Source organism: Arvicola amphibius, chromosome 6 (genome assembly GCF_903992535.2).
Source record: "Arvicola amphibius chromosome 6, mArvAmp1.2, whole genome shotgun sequence".
NCBI lineage: Eukaryota > Metazoa > Chordata > Mammalia > Rodentia > Cricetidae > Arvicola > Arvicola amphibius.
The window spans coordinates 47,583,799-47,598,975 of NC_052052.2; positions in this window are offsets into that span (position 1 = coordinate 47,583,799).

Below are 15,177 nucleotides of genomic sequence, written 5' to 3' on the forward strand. Positions count from 1 at the left end.
CCTTCTTGACCTTGGACCTGTGAGTCAAAATTAGCCACTTTTCTTATAAGCCTCAGGCATTTTGATACAGTACCTGGAAACTGACAAAGACACGTCACCTACAGTTACCTTACCCAATGGGACAAGTGGCCCAGGTATTTATCCCATCAGCCACTGAGCTGTTACTCAGCTGCTCAGAGATTGAAAACTCCCCACCTGTGCAGCAAGCGTGCAGGAGAGACTCCATGGACCTTAGGTAATGGTTCACAGGGTGTGGCAACTGCATCTTGGGCTAGCCTGCTCACCAGTGTGCAAGATGAGGAACACCAGCTGACGTGGATCACGTCTGTTCAGGTAAGGAGGCTCCAGGCTACAGCATGGCAGCTTAGCCTCAGCAGAGTCATTTGCTAGCTGTATAACCTTGGACAAGTTCACCCCCAAGCCTCCATTTTCTCATTCAATGGGGAAGTCATTTACAAAAGGGAAGTCATGTAGCACTTTCTCTCTGGGAGTGTTGTAAGGACTGTGGGAAATCTACCTGCTGAGTATTGGGCCAGCTGCCTAGCATCAAAGACCCCCTAAGATGGTTCGGATACTAGTCTTTTCGGGGACATGTACAATCAATATTGTACATCAATATTTACAAATAGTTAATGTTGATGGCAGTTGAAACTCTGGTGTCTAGAGCCGGGACTCAGTTTGCCTATGTTTTGTGAAGTCTGGATTTAATCTCCAACTCCCCCACCATGCTGCCTTGCTACATACACACATACACACACACTCAGAAACACAGGATAGATAGATAATAGATGACTGATAAATAGATAGATGATTGGGAGATAAAGACAGATGATTGATAAAGAGATGATAGATAGATAGACAGACAGACAGATGATAGATAGATAGATAGATAGATAGATGATAGATAGATAGATAGATAGATAGATAGATAGATAGATAGGAATTAAGCTGATCTCCCAAGATGTTTAGATTAGTACCTGGAATGGAAGAAGCCCTTGTACATGTAGCTATAGAAACCATCTGTCCCCACCTCCTGTCTCTACCCCCTCTCTCTCCTCCAGCAGATTTCATGTTCATGTCTGCAAACGACTGTAAGATTGCTCGGAATAGATTCCTAGGAACTTTGAACCTGCAACGAAGAGGTGGATTCCTGTGGTAGTCTCCGTACCTCTGACTGCGATTTAGAGTCTGTCTGTTTTCAGTGTGCTGCAACTGTCTGTGCTGTCCTTGTCAGCCGCTGGTGCTGAGTCCTCACTGGGATAAACAGTCCGCTGCAATGGCCTAGGGAGGGCTGTCTAGAACAACAGGACTGACGAAGTAAGCAGAGCCTGAAGAAGCTGGAGCTTCAGGGCCCTGGGAAGTTAGTCGTGATGCCAAAAGCCATGGCCTCCTGGAAGGAGTGGGAGGAAGGCATTCCGTTGAGTGACAGGAGGGCTCCCCTCAAGGTCCCTAGTGACACAGCAAAGCAGACAATGACAGAAAAATAATATACAATTAACTCCAAGACCCTCCGTCTCATCTTTAGACCTTGTAGGTGAGCTTCCCACAAATGGTCTTTGCCTCTGCTTGCATCCACATTTCTGGTCCCATTTGCAAAGCATGTTTTCTGCTCCCACAGTGTAACTGCAAAGCAAAAGCTTGTTTTGTTAGACCTTGGGCCACTGAGCAATCCCGGCAAGCATGTCCTTCCTTTGGCACGAGCACAGAGGAGAATATTTGGGGCATGAGATAAGAAGCCTCTATCAACAATCCTAAGTAAAAAGTCTCATACTTGCGAGACATGGTGACATAGAGCTATAATACCAGCATTCAAGATGCTAAGGCGGGAGGATCCTGAGTTCTAAGCCAACCTGGTCTACATTGGACAATGTTGTCTTGAAAACCAAATAAAGGGCTAGAGAGATGACTGAGCAGTTTAAGGGAGCTTGCTCTTGTAGAGGACCAGTGTTTGCTTTCCAGAACTCATGTCAGGTGGCTCATAACTGCTTGTGAGCCCATCCCCAAGGGCTCTGCCACCCTTCTCTGGCCTCCACAGGCACCTGCCCTCTCCTATGCACATATACATAGACACACACACCTAAAAGTAAACATAATTTAAAAATAAAATAAATCTATTTTAAAAAAACAGAGCAACAAGTCTTTATTGAGGTGATGGTTCATAAAGCCTTCTTCAGAGATAATGTGTTTGCCTTCCATACTGCCTGGAAGCTTCTAGATGGAACCTGGTGCTCCAGGTCCCTGAAGTTGCCAAGAGTGAAGAAGAAACTTCTTCCTAAAACACGGACTTTAAGAAAACCTAAAACAAAGTCTTACTTTTACATTAAGAATACAAAATATATTTAATGTAAATATAATGTAAACAATGAAGTCGAATTCACAGTATGAATGAACTGTTTACATAAAACATGAGCCCTGGCAGCCCTTTGTACTGAAGGATGCTCATTCCTGCCTCCTGGCAGGGAAGCCTCCATGGGAAAGTTTCAAAAACATCAGGCCTAAATCATGGTGGGAAATATACCAGCTACAACCGCGTGATAGAGGGTGCTGAGGACAGGGTCCAGAGAGCTGTACGTGGGCCCAGTCTCTGTCATTCACCGCGTGACCTCAGCCCTTGCCTGGATGCGGACCAGGGACGCTGCTTCCCAGAGCTGCTGAGAGTTCAGCGAGACGCCGCCTGTGAAACGCCGGCACTGAGGTTCAGAGGGCTCCCCAAGTGTGAGTCGTTATGAACCAGCGTGTTGTTTTTGGAAATCTCGCTGCATTTTATGTATCACATGTGCTCTCCAGCCCATCTCCCCGTGTAATTGCCTTTCCCTTCGGAGCGAGGAACCTCTGATCTGACAAAAGGCGGTGACGTCACCAGGCTTGCTCTCACCTAGCTTCGTGTCTAAGCTTTGGACAAGCAGCTCTCCCACGAGTCATCTGACAGCCCAGGCCTCGCTATGCCGTTCCTGAGGGACGTTAGTCAATGCCGCCTGAGCTTCCTATGCGGGTCTCCAGACAAGCATGGGGAAAAGTAGAAGGGAGAGAGTCGGTGCGGACATGTGAGAGGGATAGAGTCTCTGCAAAGCACATGGGAACGGAAGAAAGTTTACCCTTACTCGGGAAAGGGAGGGCCCAGTGCATGATGGGAAAGTCATCACAGGGCAGCAGAGAAGGGACTTAGGGAAGCACAGTCTTCCACTGACCCGCTTGAAACATGACTTTGACATTGTTCTGCTCTGGCGGTAGCATGCACCAAGGGGCACCTAGCATGTCAGTCTGAGTGCACACAAGACTAGGAACTGGATCAAGAGCAAAAGACAAGATTCCAAGCAAGCGACGTGCCAGCTGAGTAGGTGATATGAATCCCAAACAGGATTCGGAGAGGGAGCCCAGTTTCAGAACTGGGGAGAACAGGCTAGATAGGTAACCCGCCATTTAGTCAACACGTTCTAAGCAGACACCCCCCCCCAATCCCCACAGCACCACCACATGCAGACAAGCCCCCTTCACACAGTCAGACCGAGACACCGGGAGTTAAGCAGCTTTACCAAAAGCGCACAGCTAGTGTGTGGCCGAGGCAGAGGTTGAATTCAGACCTGTGCAACTAGATTCTTGACTTGAAACCCTTAGTTGGTAGTTTCTCTACCTAGGAAGTAAAGCCGAGTTTGGGAACTCATGGAAATCTGGCCAAATACATTTAGAAGTTAAACACACACACACACACACAAATATTTATTGTTACTCAAGAGGCTGCCTGAACAGCCATATTGATCTAATAGTGTTCCCAGAGCTTGTGTCTCCCCAGAGCTAGAGAGTCTGCCGGAGACTTTAAAGGTCTTAGCCAGGTGTCTCAGCTCTTAGAAGGTGAGCTGGTCACTGTGCTATCACCCAGGCAGGGGGCACGGGAGAGAGTGGTAAAACTCTATCTTAGAGCTAACTTACAGGACTTGATTCAAGTCCTCAAGCCTACAACTCATGTCCCATCCCTTCTGCCACAATTACTACTAAATAAAGTCACAAGACAGCCCAGATTCAAGAGGTGAGAACGAGGCTCCATCTATCTCGTAATGGAGTTGCTGGCAAAGCCACACTGAAAAATGCTTCAAGGATCTGCCCACATTTTGTAACTCTCCGGCCATGGTGCTTAACCCAATTCCAGAAGTCAGTGAAGGGCAGCGGCCCCTCCCAGTGTTCTGGACTATGCTGACTTTTCTGCCAAAATCCTTTCGTCCACTAAAGATCCTCTCCTTGGCTGGTCTTTGGGTCTTGTTAGCACTAGACTGGGAAGGAAGAGATGGAATGGCTTAGAGTTGGGCAGTTAGACAATGTATCTGCCTTCCTTCTTTTAGAGGTAGTAAAATCCAGACTGTTTACCCCTTCACTTCATCTCTGTAGCTTTTACCACTAACACAGCTTCATGAGAAAGTACACTTAAACTTTCTCAGCGAGCTGTCCAGCCTCGCCATTCTTCTCTGAGAACGCTGTCAAATTCCAGGAAACAGATGTTCTTTAATTAGATGAAGTTTTACTAGGATTTCTACCCCACTGCTAGCACTGTTTGCAATCTGAATTTAAGACACGGGATTCTTGAAATGTATTTCCTACGGGTACCACTGAGATCACAGACTCCCCAGAGGTGTACCTTGGAAAGCCCTGACATATGAGATTGCTGGAAGGAGACTTGATGCGTTGGTGGCAAGAGCTGAGTGCTTCAGTGTCTTGGAGAGGACAGTGGACTTGAAGTCAGAATTGGCTGACGCAGAAGTCAAAGTACCACGGTCGAACCTGCGCTCGGAGGCCAGACTGCTTGGCCTTGCGTTCTGGCTCTGTCACGTGTGCTATGTGATTTGCCAGGCCACTTAGCCTCTCTATGTCTCAATTTCTCCACCAATAAAGCAGGGTAATATAAATGCTTATTTCACTGATGTGCCATAATTCAAATAAAATGCCGAGCACAATGCCTGAACCGAGCGCGTTCCACCTGTGTGTCGCCTGCCATTACCAGCACTTACTCTTGCAGCCTGGGGAGCCTTGAGCAAAATTCTTAACATCGTTTGTGCCAAATACTGCCATCTGTAAAATGGGAATGCCATTACTCCTCGCTCTTACATCCTTCAACTTCAGCTCTCAGAGGGACCTTCCTGCCGCCAATGTACTTTGATATGAGGCCTTTGCTCAAGCTAACTGGCAGAGACAATCTCCTGGGAGCGAAGAGGGCACTCCTGCCACTTTCCCACAGTGTCCTCGCTCGTCCTCAGCTGCCTCGTTGACTCAGTACTCACTCTGGGGGAAAGCAGTCACGCTGCTCAGCTGACTTGCTGCCCTGGTGCACAGCAGGACTCCTGCTTCTTGCTTCCCTCCTGCTCCCTGCTGCTTCTGCCACTGTCTGGAAAGGCTGGTGACCACCCCACTGACCTGTAGTTGATCCAGCCTTCACATGCACAGCAGCCAACAGAGGCATGGCTTCCCACTCTCCCGTGCCCCCCTTTCTTCTGCCTGGGATGGTACAGCCAACAGTTGAGAAACAGTTTCTCTCCTGGCCCAAAGGAAGGGCGTGAGGCCACGTAAACACAGCAACGTGTGGGGACAGAAAAGTAGCAGTGAGCTTCTTGGCATAGTTAGCCAAGTTTTGGCATCGACTAGCAATTGTTCAGTTATTTTGCTCTTCTCTGTGGCCTGGCTACTGCCTCAAGCACACCGATCAAGTCCCTCACCTGGACACAGGACGCATTTCCTCTCAGCTCCATCCTCTTCCTTCATTCCAAAAATAGATACTGATCTTGTTGCTGGTTCTCAGTGGTTACCCAGCCCTTATCACTGCAAGTTTGCCGTCTTAAGATTCAACAGTGGATCCCAAGCCTCATCACGTCTCTGCATTCTAGTCTTGCTCCAACTTCAACCTTTCTCCCTCCCCCCCCCACTCTACTATGCCTTCCCCAAGAAATTTCTTCTCCGTACCTCCTTTCTCTACAAGCTCGACTTTATATGACATACTAATAACCTCCGCCTCCTCCAGGAAGTCTCCCTAGCTTTCCCAAGGAAGGTTAGCTGTTACACTATTACACTTGTTGACAGGACACTCTTATGACGGGTTTGATTGTGTGTTTATCCAGGTGTGTTTCTAGTCTCACACAGCTCAGTGAGACCCACTGCATCCCTTTGGTAGCCTGTGAAAGTCCAAAATCCTCCCCAAGGCTACTGTGAATTCCCTGTTTTCCTGGTTCCCTCGTCTGCACCTCTTGCTTCCATGCCTACCCTCTTTAGTGTGCACAGTGCCAACCCAGGTGTGGTCAAGAATGTCCTGCCAGACATAGAAGACCCCCATATGGGTCACAATGTTGGATGACTGTACGTAGGCTTGAGAGAGAGAAAAAATAAATATATAGAGAATAAAGTTAATGCCTTAAAAAGGGGGTAAAGTCTTTAAAGAGACAGAATAAAGTAAGTGATAGAGTAAAAATAAGCCACGTAAAAATGGAAAATTCACAGAGAGTCTGGATGATGTATTTTATTGTGTTTTCTTTGAAATTTTTGACTGTAAAGGAGCTAAATACAGAGAGACATTTCATTATATGGACATCTTAACGGTATGACTTCAGGATTTGGATCTAAGAACATGATGCTTTGGAAAAGAGTTTCTTCTTTTGTTTTCACAGAGGACGAGACTCTGTGGATTGCTTATATCCCAATATGGTATTATAGACCACGCCCTCCTGAAAGGTTGCTGTGAACATCTTCAAAAAATTACTTCACTCTACTGCCGACTGAGATGAACCTGGCACACAGGTTACACCATGAAAGATCTGATTAACAGCGCCCCCACTCAGCAGGAAGCAGTTTGGAAAGAATAAACTGCGCCCATATTCCCAAATATTGTTTATAAATGTTCTTTTACATTTAAAGGGGGAGATGATATAGATATGAATAATTTGCATTGATATAGATTTTAAGGTCAATTTTGTTATATGTATATGTATTTCTGCTCTTGATTAAGGTATTGTGATTGTGTAGTTCATTTTAAAAACTGTAATGTATAATTAGGAAATATAGGTTATTAATGGATAATCATCGATAATAGTCAAGCTTGTAGTCATGTTAGTTAGATATATAGAGATATACTTTAGTTAATAGGCATTCTTTATATCTTTCAATAGTCAAACTTGTAGTCATGTTAGATTTTCTAGATGTGCATAGATATATTTCAGATAGGCATTCTTCTTATCTTTCAAAGACTGCAGAATATGGCATTTAATGTTTTAATAACTTAGGGTTTTTCATGACAATGAGACACGTCTGCTCCTGGCAGCACCAATCTACTTCGAGATGAAGATGGGCATCGAAGAGGCTACTTATGGAGTTTGTTAGCCATTTGGGCAAGAAAATGCTCTTGCCTGGACTGTTACATAAACTGGACACAGAGAACCCACAGAGAGAGGACTGCTGAACTTGCCTAAAGGTGAGATCATCTTCCGGGGTTCCTGATTCATGAAAGAGTCTGCGAGACGTTCTGCAGGACACAGCAAAAAGTGACTGAACTGTCTTTGGAATTTCCTGCTTCATGGAAATGTCTGCTGGATACTTATGGGCCTGTAGGCTGAAGATGGATGCCCCAACGGTAACAGAGGAACTTTGAGTGACTGTCCAGGCAGCGAATTGTCTCTGTCATTTCTATAGGTTGACAGTTGCATATTTCTTGTTTACTTACGTAGTATTATATCCTTCTGGAGTCTTTGATGGAGTTGAAGAATAAATAGATAGTTATAGCTTTCCTTAGTTATGATAAAAGATAAAATAGATTTAAATATTGTAACTGTAATACTTGCTTGATAACTGTTTTGTTATATGTAATTTTGCTATGTTAAAGTTGAAGCCTTTCTTTTTTGTTTAAACAGAAAAAGGGGAAAATAATGGAGGAGAGTTATCTGTCTATGTTACTTTCATTGGTTAATTAATAAAGAAAACTGCCTTGGCCGGGTGGTGGTGGCGCACGCCTTTAATCCCAGCACTCGGGAGGCAGAGGCAGGCGGATCTCTGAGTTCGAGGCCAGCCTGGTCTACAAGAGCTAGTTCCAGGACAGGCTCTAGAAACTACAGGGAAACCCTGTCTCGAAAAAAAAAAAAAAACAAAAAAAAAAAAATAAAAGAAAACTGCCTTGGCCCTTTAAGAGACAGAAAATTAGGTAGGTGGAGTAGACAGAACAGAATTGTGGGAACAAGGAAGTAGAGTTGGGGAGACGCTTCAGGCAGTCACCATAGTGAGTCTCCATGCTTCTCCTCTCCGAGATGGACGCAGGTTAAGATCTCTCCTGGTAAGCCACACCTCGTGGTGCTACACAGATTACTAAATATGGGTTAAAGGAAGATGTGAGAATTAGCCAATAAGAGGCTGAAACTATGGGCCAGGCAGTGTTTTAAAAGAAAAAAAAAAAGAATGTCCTGCCAGGGGTGTGTAGACTGCACATTGCTCAGGACACTCAGTCAAGAGGACTAAAAGATCTTGACAGCTCAGGCCAGTCAACGCTAGCTTGGCATCTAGTCACAAGGACGCTTTGCCAGGGTGCAGTGTGCAACATGAACCAGCCCTGCTCCTGTGAGCTTCCTGCAGTTCTAGTACAGCAAGCTTCTGTGATACAGACTTCACTGAGCTCCGGGGAGGCATGGCACGGGAACAGGGCCCTGATCCTTCATCATCCACGGCCTCGCTTCCACATACTGCCCCCTCCACCCTTCCTGCCTCCATTCCTTTTCTCTGCCCTTCTCTCTATCTCCATATCTCTTCTACTTTCGCCCTATCTCCTGTTTTCTCTCCCTCTTTTCCCCCTCTTCTGTCTTTCTCATTTTCTCAGGAGCAACTTGATCACTTCATTCATTCATTCTGCCAACTCCAGAGGGTAACTTTACCCACCGGCTGCTTACCAAGACATTCTGGCAAACAGACTTACTTCCCCTTCCCTAGGAAGATGTGGCTGCTCTCTGCCATAAAGATAATGCTCGCCCTTTAGACATCGAACTGTCTGTGCCCTACCCCGTGTCTGTCAGCTCTTTAGGAGTGGAGGAGGCAGGTGCCCATCCATGGTGGCCATCATTAGCCCATAGTAATGTAACAAATGAAAACTGAGCGGCATGTAGGGCTAATCAGGACCTGGCTCAAATTCCTACTCTGTCACTTCTTAGCTGAGGGCTTTGGATAAGTCATTTAACCCTGCAGGGTCTTGGTTTCTTCATCTTCAAAGCATAGTAAGTAACACACTCGGGAGTGGGTTTGCCTGGATTCATGAGCCAGGGATACCGAAGGCAAAGCCTCATGGGAACACTGTAAGGATGGCTAACAACAAAGCATACACGATGCTAAGCAGGGCATCTACCACCCTCTTGATTATTAGCAGGGTTTTAACTTAGTATTGCTGTCATAATGTCAAGCTATCAGGACACAAGAAATCAATAAGTTTAACAGAAACTTTAAAAAAAATGAGTGTTTTACATTGTAATGATCTAATCAGACCCTAAAATAATCTTAAATTTTGTTTTAGAAAAAGTCATTGCGTACACAATTGTTGTCCAGCTGGTTGGAACAAAGGCATATTTTATGTGTCAATCTGTCAATGACAGTTGTCCTGTTTGGCATAAGACATCTCTTTGTGCATCTCTTCTCTGGACCTCAAGTGTCTTTCTCATCCTCACTGACGTTTTACATTTTTGTCTTTTGAAGGAACCCTTCCTGGCCTTGAATTAAGGCCTTTAAGGGGCTTTCCATCCTCTATAATGTATGCGTACTCATTAAGGGGCAAAATGATGGGTGTTTTGCAATAGAATGCACCCAAGGAGCTTCCTCACCCAAAGATTTACTATAGCGGAATTTTCAAAACATAAATGTCTGACCTTAATGGAATCCTTAGATTGTGACATCATAACACTATCTCTGCAAGACAGTGGAAGCTCTCCCTGTCAGCCCAGCCTTCCCATGATGGCATTTGGATGCCATGTAGCATTTATTTGAAATGAGGCCATCCTCAAATACCTTTCATACTGGCTGGAAATTCATCCAGCTGTTTTCACACGATGTGGTGCCAAAGGGACAGAAAGGGACGAACACATGTTTGTGTAGTTGATAATGGTGGATAAATGATCCCATGGACCTATGGGAATGTCAGGCTGACAAAGAGCCTGAGTAGCAGCCAACGGTACCCGGCATCCAGTAAGCCTCCAGTAAATGCTGTTCTCTATTTTGTGAAAGATCAGGGTGTGAAGCATTCCCGCCCCATCATTATCTTTACGAAACACAGGGAGGGAACATACGCCCAGAACACCCCTCCCCCCAGGGAGATGTGCCGAAGGGTGGGAGAGAGCTGCACCGGAGCCAAGGAGCCCCCTCTCTTCTCGTCAGTATCTTTTCCTTTGTTGTTTTCCTGTGCATCACACAACAGTATGAGGGGTTAATAACTGTGGGGAGACTTTTCCCCCTAGAAAAGTCTCACTATTTTCAAATCCAACGTGTCCCAAACCTCTGAGCCGTTTGGAGCGGCAACATGAGGAGCGTGCTAGGAAAACCGGCATGGAGCCGTCCTCCAGCAAGAAGACAAATCACCATTCTGGCCTCCCTTTTTTATTTTTCCTTCTCTCTCTCTCTCTCTCTGTTTCTCGAATGGCCAAATCAATGATCTGCAGCTGTGGATGCTGCCATGTTTATTTCTCTACTTTTTTTCTACCAAAAAAACCTCGCATTGTCAAGGCTGCCTGTGCAAAATGAAAACATAAACATCTAGACAGTTGTTATTATTTTCAATGCAAAACAAAAATGAATTTATCCTGAACACAACCAGACTGCGTAGGTCAATGTTTTTTGGTGGGTTTTTTTTTTTTTTTTTAAATTCCTTTATACACCAGAAGATTTAGTAGCTAGAAACTGCTAGAATTCTCTTTACAGACTCCAAGGCATTGACCTCGGTTAAACTCCTGAGTGCAAAGTAAACAGAAAGTCCCACAACTTAAGCCTGATTTTATGCCCCAGCTGTGTAACAGGAGGCGGATGTCTTAAAACAAACAGCCAAACAACAAAATGCAACTACCATCACCAACTCGAAAGTGACAGGGCGTGGCCCATGCTGCTGAGAGCGTACAGCCTCCTTCTCGTCCCAAGTGTCCTACAGGAACTCTTGAAGAACAGGACAGGGAACTCCGGAACTGGCAGAGTGGAGCTGGAGCTCACCCGTTGGAAGTGGTCAGTGTACAGCGGCTCAATAAACCCAGGTTGGTGACTTAGTGACGTCTGAGACCATCACAGAGGACACCAACAGTCCGATGTTTTGCAGCGAAAGGGAATTGGAACGGTCGATGGAATGCTCGCACAGACGGGGCTTCTCCCTGCCTAGTCTCCTCCTCCGTTTTGCACTAGAGCCCTGTTAGTGGAGGGTTGTTGCTCTCGTTTAGGCAACAGGCCTCAGAAGCAAAGTGACTGGAATGGGAGTCATCCGTAAACCAGAGTCAGAACCAGAAATAAAATTCATTTCCCCGGGGCCGCTGCTCAGCTAAGAGTCTGCTGGTGTGGATGAGCTCCAGAAGCTTCCTGTAGTAAGAATTTGCAGGCCTGATCCTTACTCAGAAATGCAAGAGCTTCAACCAGACCCTGCAATGAAGGGGGTTTCCGAGTGACTGAGAAAGGGGCGGCGTTCTTTTTAAATGATGTGTTTGCCGTCTGCACAGCATCTGTCCCTTCCCTCTCGTGGAGTGGGTGACAGAGATTGTATCTCAGCTCTGAATCCTGTCACCTGATCGTGCAGGGACCAGTTCTTCTGGCCTAATCCTCAAACGGCCGCATTCTGGCAGGCAGGCTTTATTTTAGCCTGGAGGGTTATGAGGTTAAAGATAATGAGTAAATATTTTAGTACCAACTCCTCATGAAAGAACAGGGTGGCCTGGGAGACCAGTCTAAGCTGTTCCTGGTTGGACAACGGTCAGTCTTGAAGATGGTGCCAGTCCACAGTAAAAAAGGCTGATTACAGCCAACTTATCTAGCCTTCGATGTGGTGTTTTAAAATCAAAAGAAAATACTTTTTTGGAAAACATAAGTCACATTGAAATAATTGTGAATTAACAGTTAATGCTGAGGTATCCAGATGGTTAGCTATCCGAAAGCTTTTATCAAAACCCTCCCTCTCTGGGATCTTAGCACAAGTTAGATGGAGCACTAATTGATTCAGGGAGCAAGGAGACGTATATCACAAAGGGTGCAGAGAGATTTAAACTTTTGACAAGACAGAGTAAAGATAGAAATAGACAGCCCATAAGATGTAAAAAGGCTCCCTCGGCTGAACTGGAACACTGTACCTGGCAGGTGAGCCTCTGTCATATATGAAAATGACCACCTAATTCTGAGTCTAATTTCTTAATGGTCATAATTACCTATTACTTTAATTCTGTCATTGCTACAATGCAGAAGTCCGGAGAGTAGAGAAACTGCAAAATCACTACTAATCATCTTACTAACAATAACACAGAGGCGGGTCTCCCACTCTCAAGTCCTTGCAAGAGTCTGTGTGTCCATACAAGGACTCTTTACCAAGCAGTGACATCATGTTGAACACTGTTCTTCTCTGATGCAGCAATCACTGTGTGAACATAATCTTTTCACTCATCTTTACTAAATTGATATAAATATCTTGTGTTTCTAGCCTTAGAAAACAGAAATGTAGCAGGAAAAAACACTCATGTTAAATTCTGAGTGATATCCCAGAAGCCCCGTGGGACATCCTTGGTATAGGAAGTAATGAGGGAGGTGTCACAATGAGTTGTTCCTGGTCATTTGTGTTCTGGGATGTGGGCTGCTTTACGTGGTTGGGGAAAAGTGATAAACATGTCTTTTAACAATAACTATCAATATAAATGGATCGTTTTTCTCAGTGAAAAGTCAGACTAACAGATTGGGTCATAAAATGAGATTCTTCTCTTTGTTACCTCTATAAGCAAACTTCCTTTTTTTTTTTTTTTTTTTTTTTTTGGTTTTTCGAGACAGGGTTTCTCTGTAGCTTTTTTTAGAGCCTGTCCTGGAACTAGCTCTTGTAGACCAGGCTGGCCTCGAACTCACAGAGATCCGCCTGCCTCTGCCTCCCGAGTGCTGGACATTACCTTAGAGAGAACCGACGCCCGCAGGTTGTTGTCTGACCTCCACACACATGCAAACATGTTTGCATACACTAAACAAATGTAAGATATTTTTTTAACTGACAGGTGGAAATAAATGAAATCAGAACTGAAATCAATTACAGAGAAATATAAAGATAATTGATAAGATGAACAGTTCTTTGAGAAACAGAACTAGTAGAGATTGGCAAACCCTTACCCATACCAGCCGGATGAAATAGAAAGACGACCCAAATTAAGAATATTAGAGACGAAACAAGAGATACAACAAAGGAAGGCTTAGAGCCTGAGGTGGTTTTGAATGAAAATGGCCCCATAGGTTCACAAGGACTGGTGCTATTAGGAGGTGTGGCCTTCTTAGAGTAGGTGTGACGTTTTGGGAGGAAGTGTGTCACTGAGGGCAGGCTTTGAGGTTTCAAATGCTCAAGTGAGGCCCAATGTCACTCTCTCATCCTGCTGCCTGAGGATCTGGGTATAGAACTCTAAACTACATCTCAAGCACCATGTCTGCCTGCACGCCACCATGCTTCCAGCCCTGATAACAATGGACTAAACCTCTGAACTATTAGCCAGCCCCAATTAAAGGCTTTCCTTTATAATAATTGCCATGGTCACGGTGTCTTTTCACAACAACAAGACCCTAAAATAGAGCCTGACATCAGTCAGCCTGCCTCTGAAGCTCAGCCTTCTCATTGGCTAGCTCTTTCTTTGTGAATAAACCAATTGACTTCTCTGAATCTAAGTACCCCTATTTGTGTAAAAGGGAAAAATAACGCCCAACTTCTGGTATAGTTGTGCTAGTTAAATAAAATACTGGACATGAGGGACATTTGACAACTCTAGATCGCTACAGAGACACAGGATACTGTGGGCGTTGATAATAAAAAGCTGGACTGTTGTTGTTAACCATAACTTCTAGTGTGTGTGTGTGTGTGTGTGTGTGTGTGTGTGTGTGTGTGCTGAGCATTTGTGTCTATGCATGTCTTGTATGTGCGGAGGTACACGTGTGTGTACATAGGCATGTGGAGGCCCAAGGTTCATGTCAGTAGTCATCCTCAGTCATCCTGCCACTTTATTCATTGAGGCAGAGCCGATCTAATCCAGAGTTTGCAGGTACTGTTAGTCTCTCTAACCAGTTTGCTCTTTCTTTCAAGGCTGAAATTATAGGGCCACTTGGCACACAGGTCTTTAGTTAGGGTTTTTATTATTGCTGTGAAGAGACACCATGACCATGAAACTCATATATAAAAAAAAAAAAACTCCTTTAACTGAGGCTAGTTCACTTGCAGTTTCAGAGGTTCAGTCCATCATGACAGGGAGCACGGCAGCGTGCAAGCAGTCACGATGCTGCAGAAAGAGCCAAGTGTCCTACATCTCGCAGGCAACAGGAAGTCAACTGACTCACTGGGCAGTATTCTGAGTATATAAAAGCTCAAAGTCCACCTGCACAGTGACATACTTCCTCCAACAAGGCCATATTCACTCCAAAGCCATACTTCCTAATAGTGCCACTCGCTATGAGATTATAGGACGATGGGGGCCAATGACATTCAAACTATCACAGCACTGAAGTGGGTTCTAGCAACTCCGACTCCAGTCTGCACCCTTGTACAGCAAAGTCCTTTCATCTCCAGCCCCACCCACCAGGGACAGTGTTAGCACATGGCAGAAATGCTCTGTGAACGTGATTAGTTTACCAAAGAAAACACAGACCTCAACAGGCTGGGGAGAAACACCAGGGCACAGACCTGGATGAGAGGGGAGCCTTGAGTTCTTGGCCATGGGAACTAGTAGCATCAAGTTCAGTCGGCACTCCTCTTGTGTCTGAGAAGTGTCCCACTGTTACAAAGAGACCAGGAAATAGAGCTAGAGCAACTTCACCGGCTGGGGCAAGGGAAGGCCTGGGGCTCTCGTAATGACACCTACGATTTGTGGCTTTAGAACTGTGAGACACCACCACACTCGTTATCTTGGTAGCAATGATAATTGTAATTGTACCTATTATTACTTATTGCCCACAGTTGTTTGTCTCGGGCCTGGCAGGAATCTAAGCACT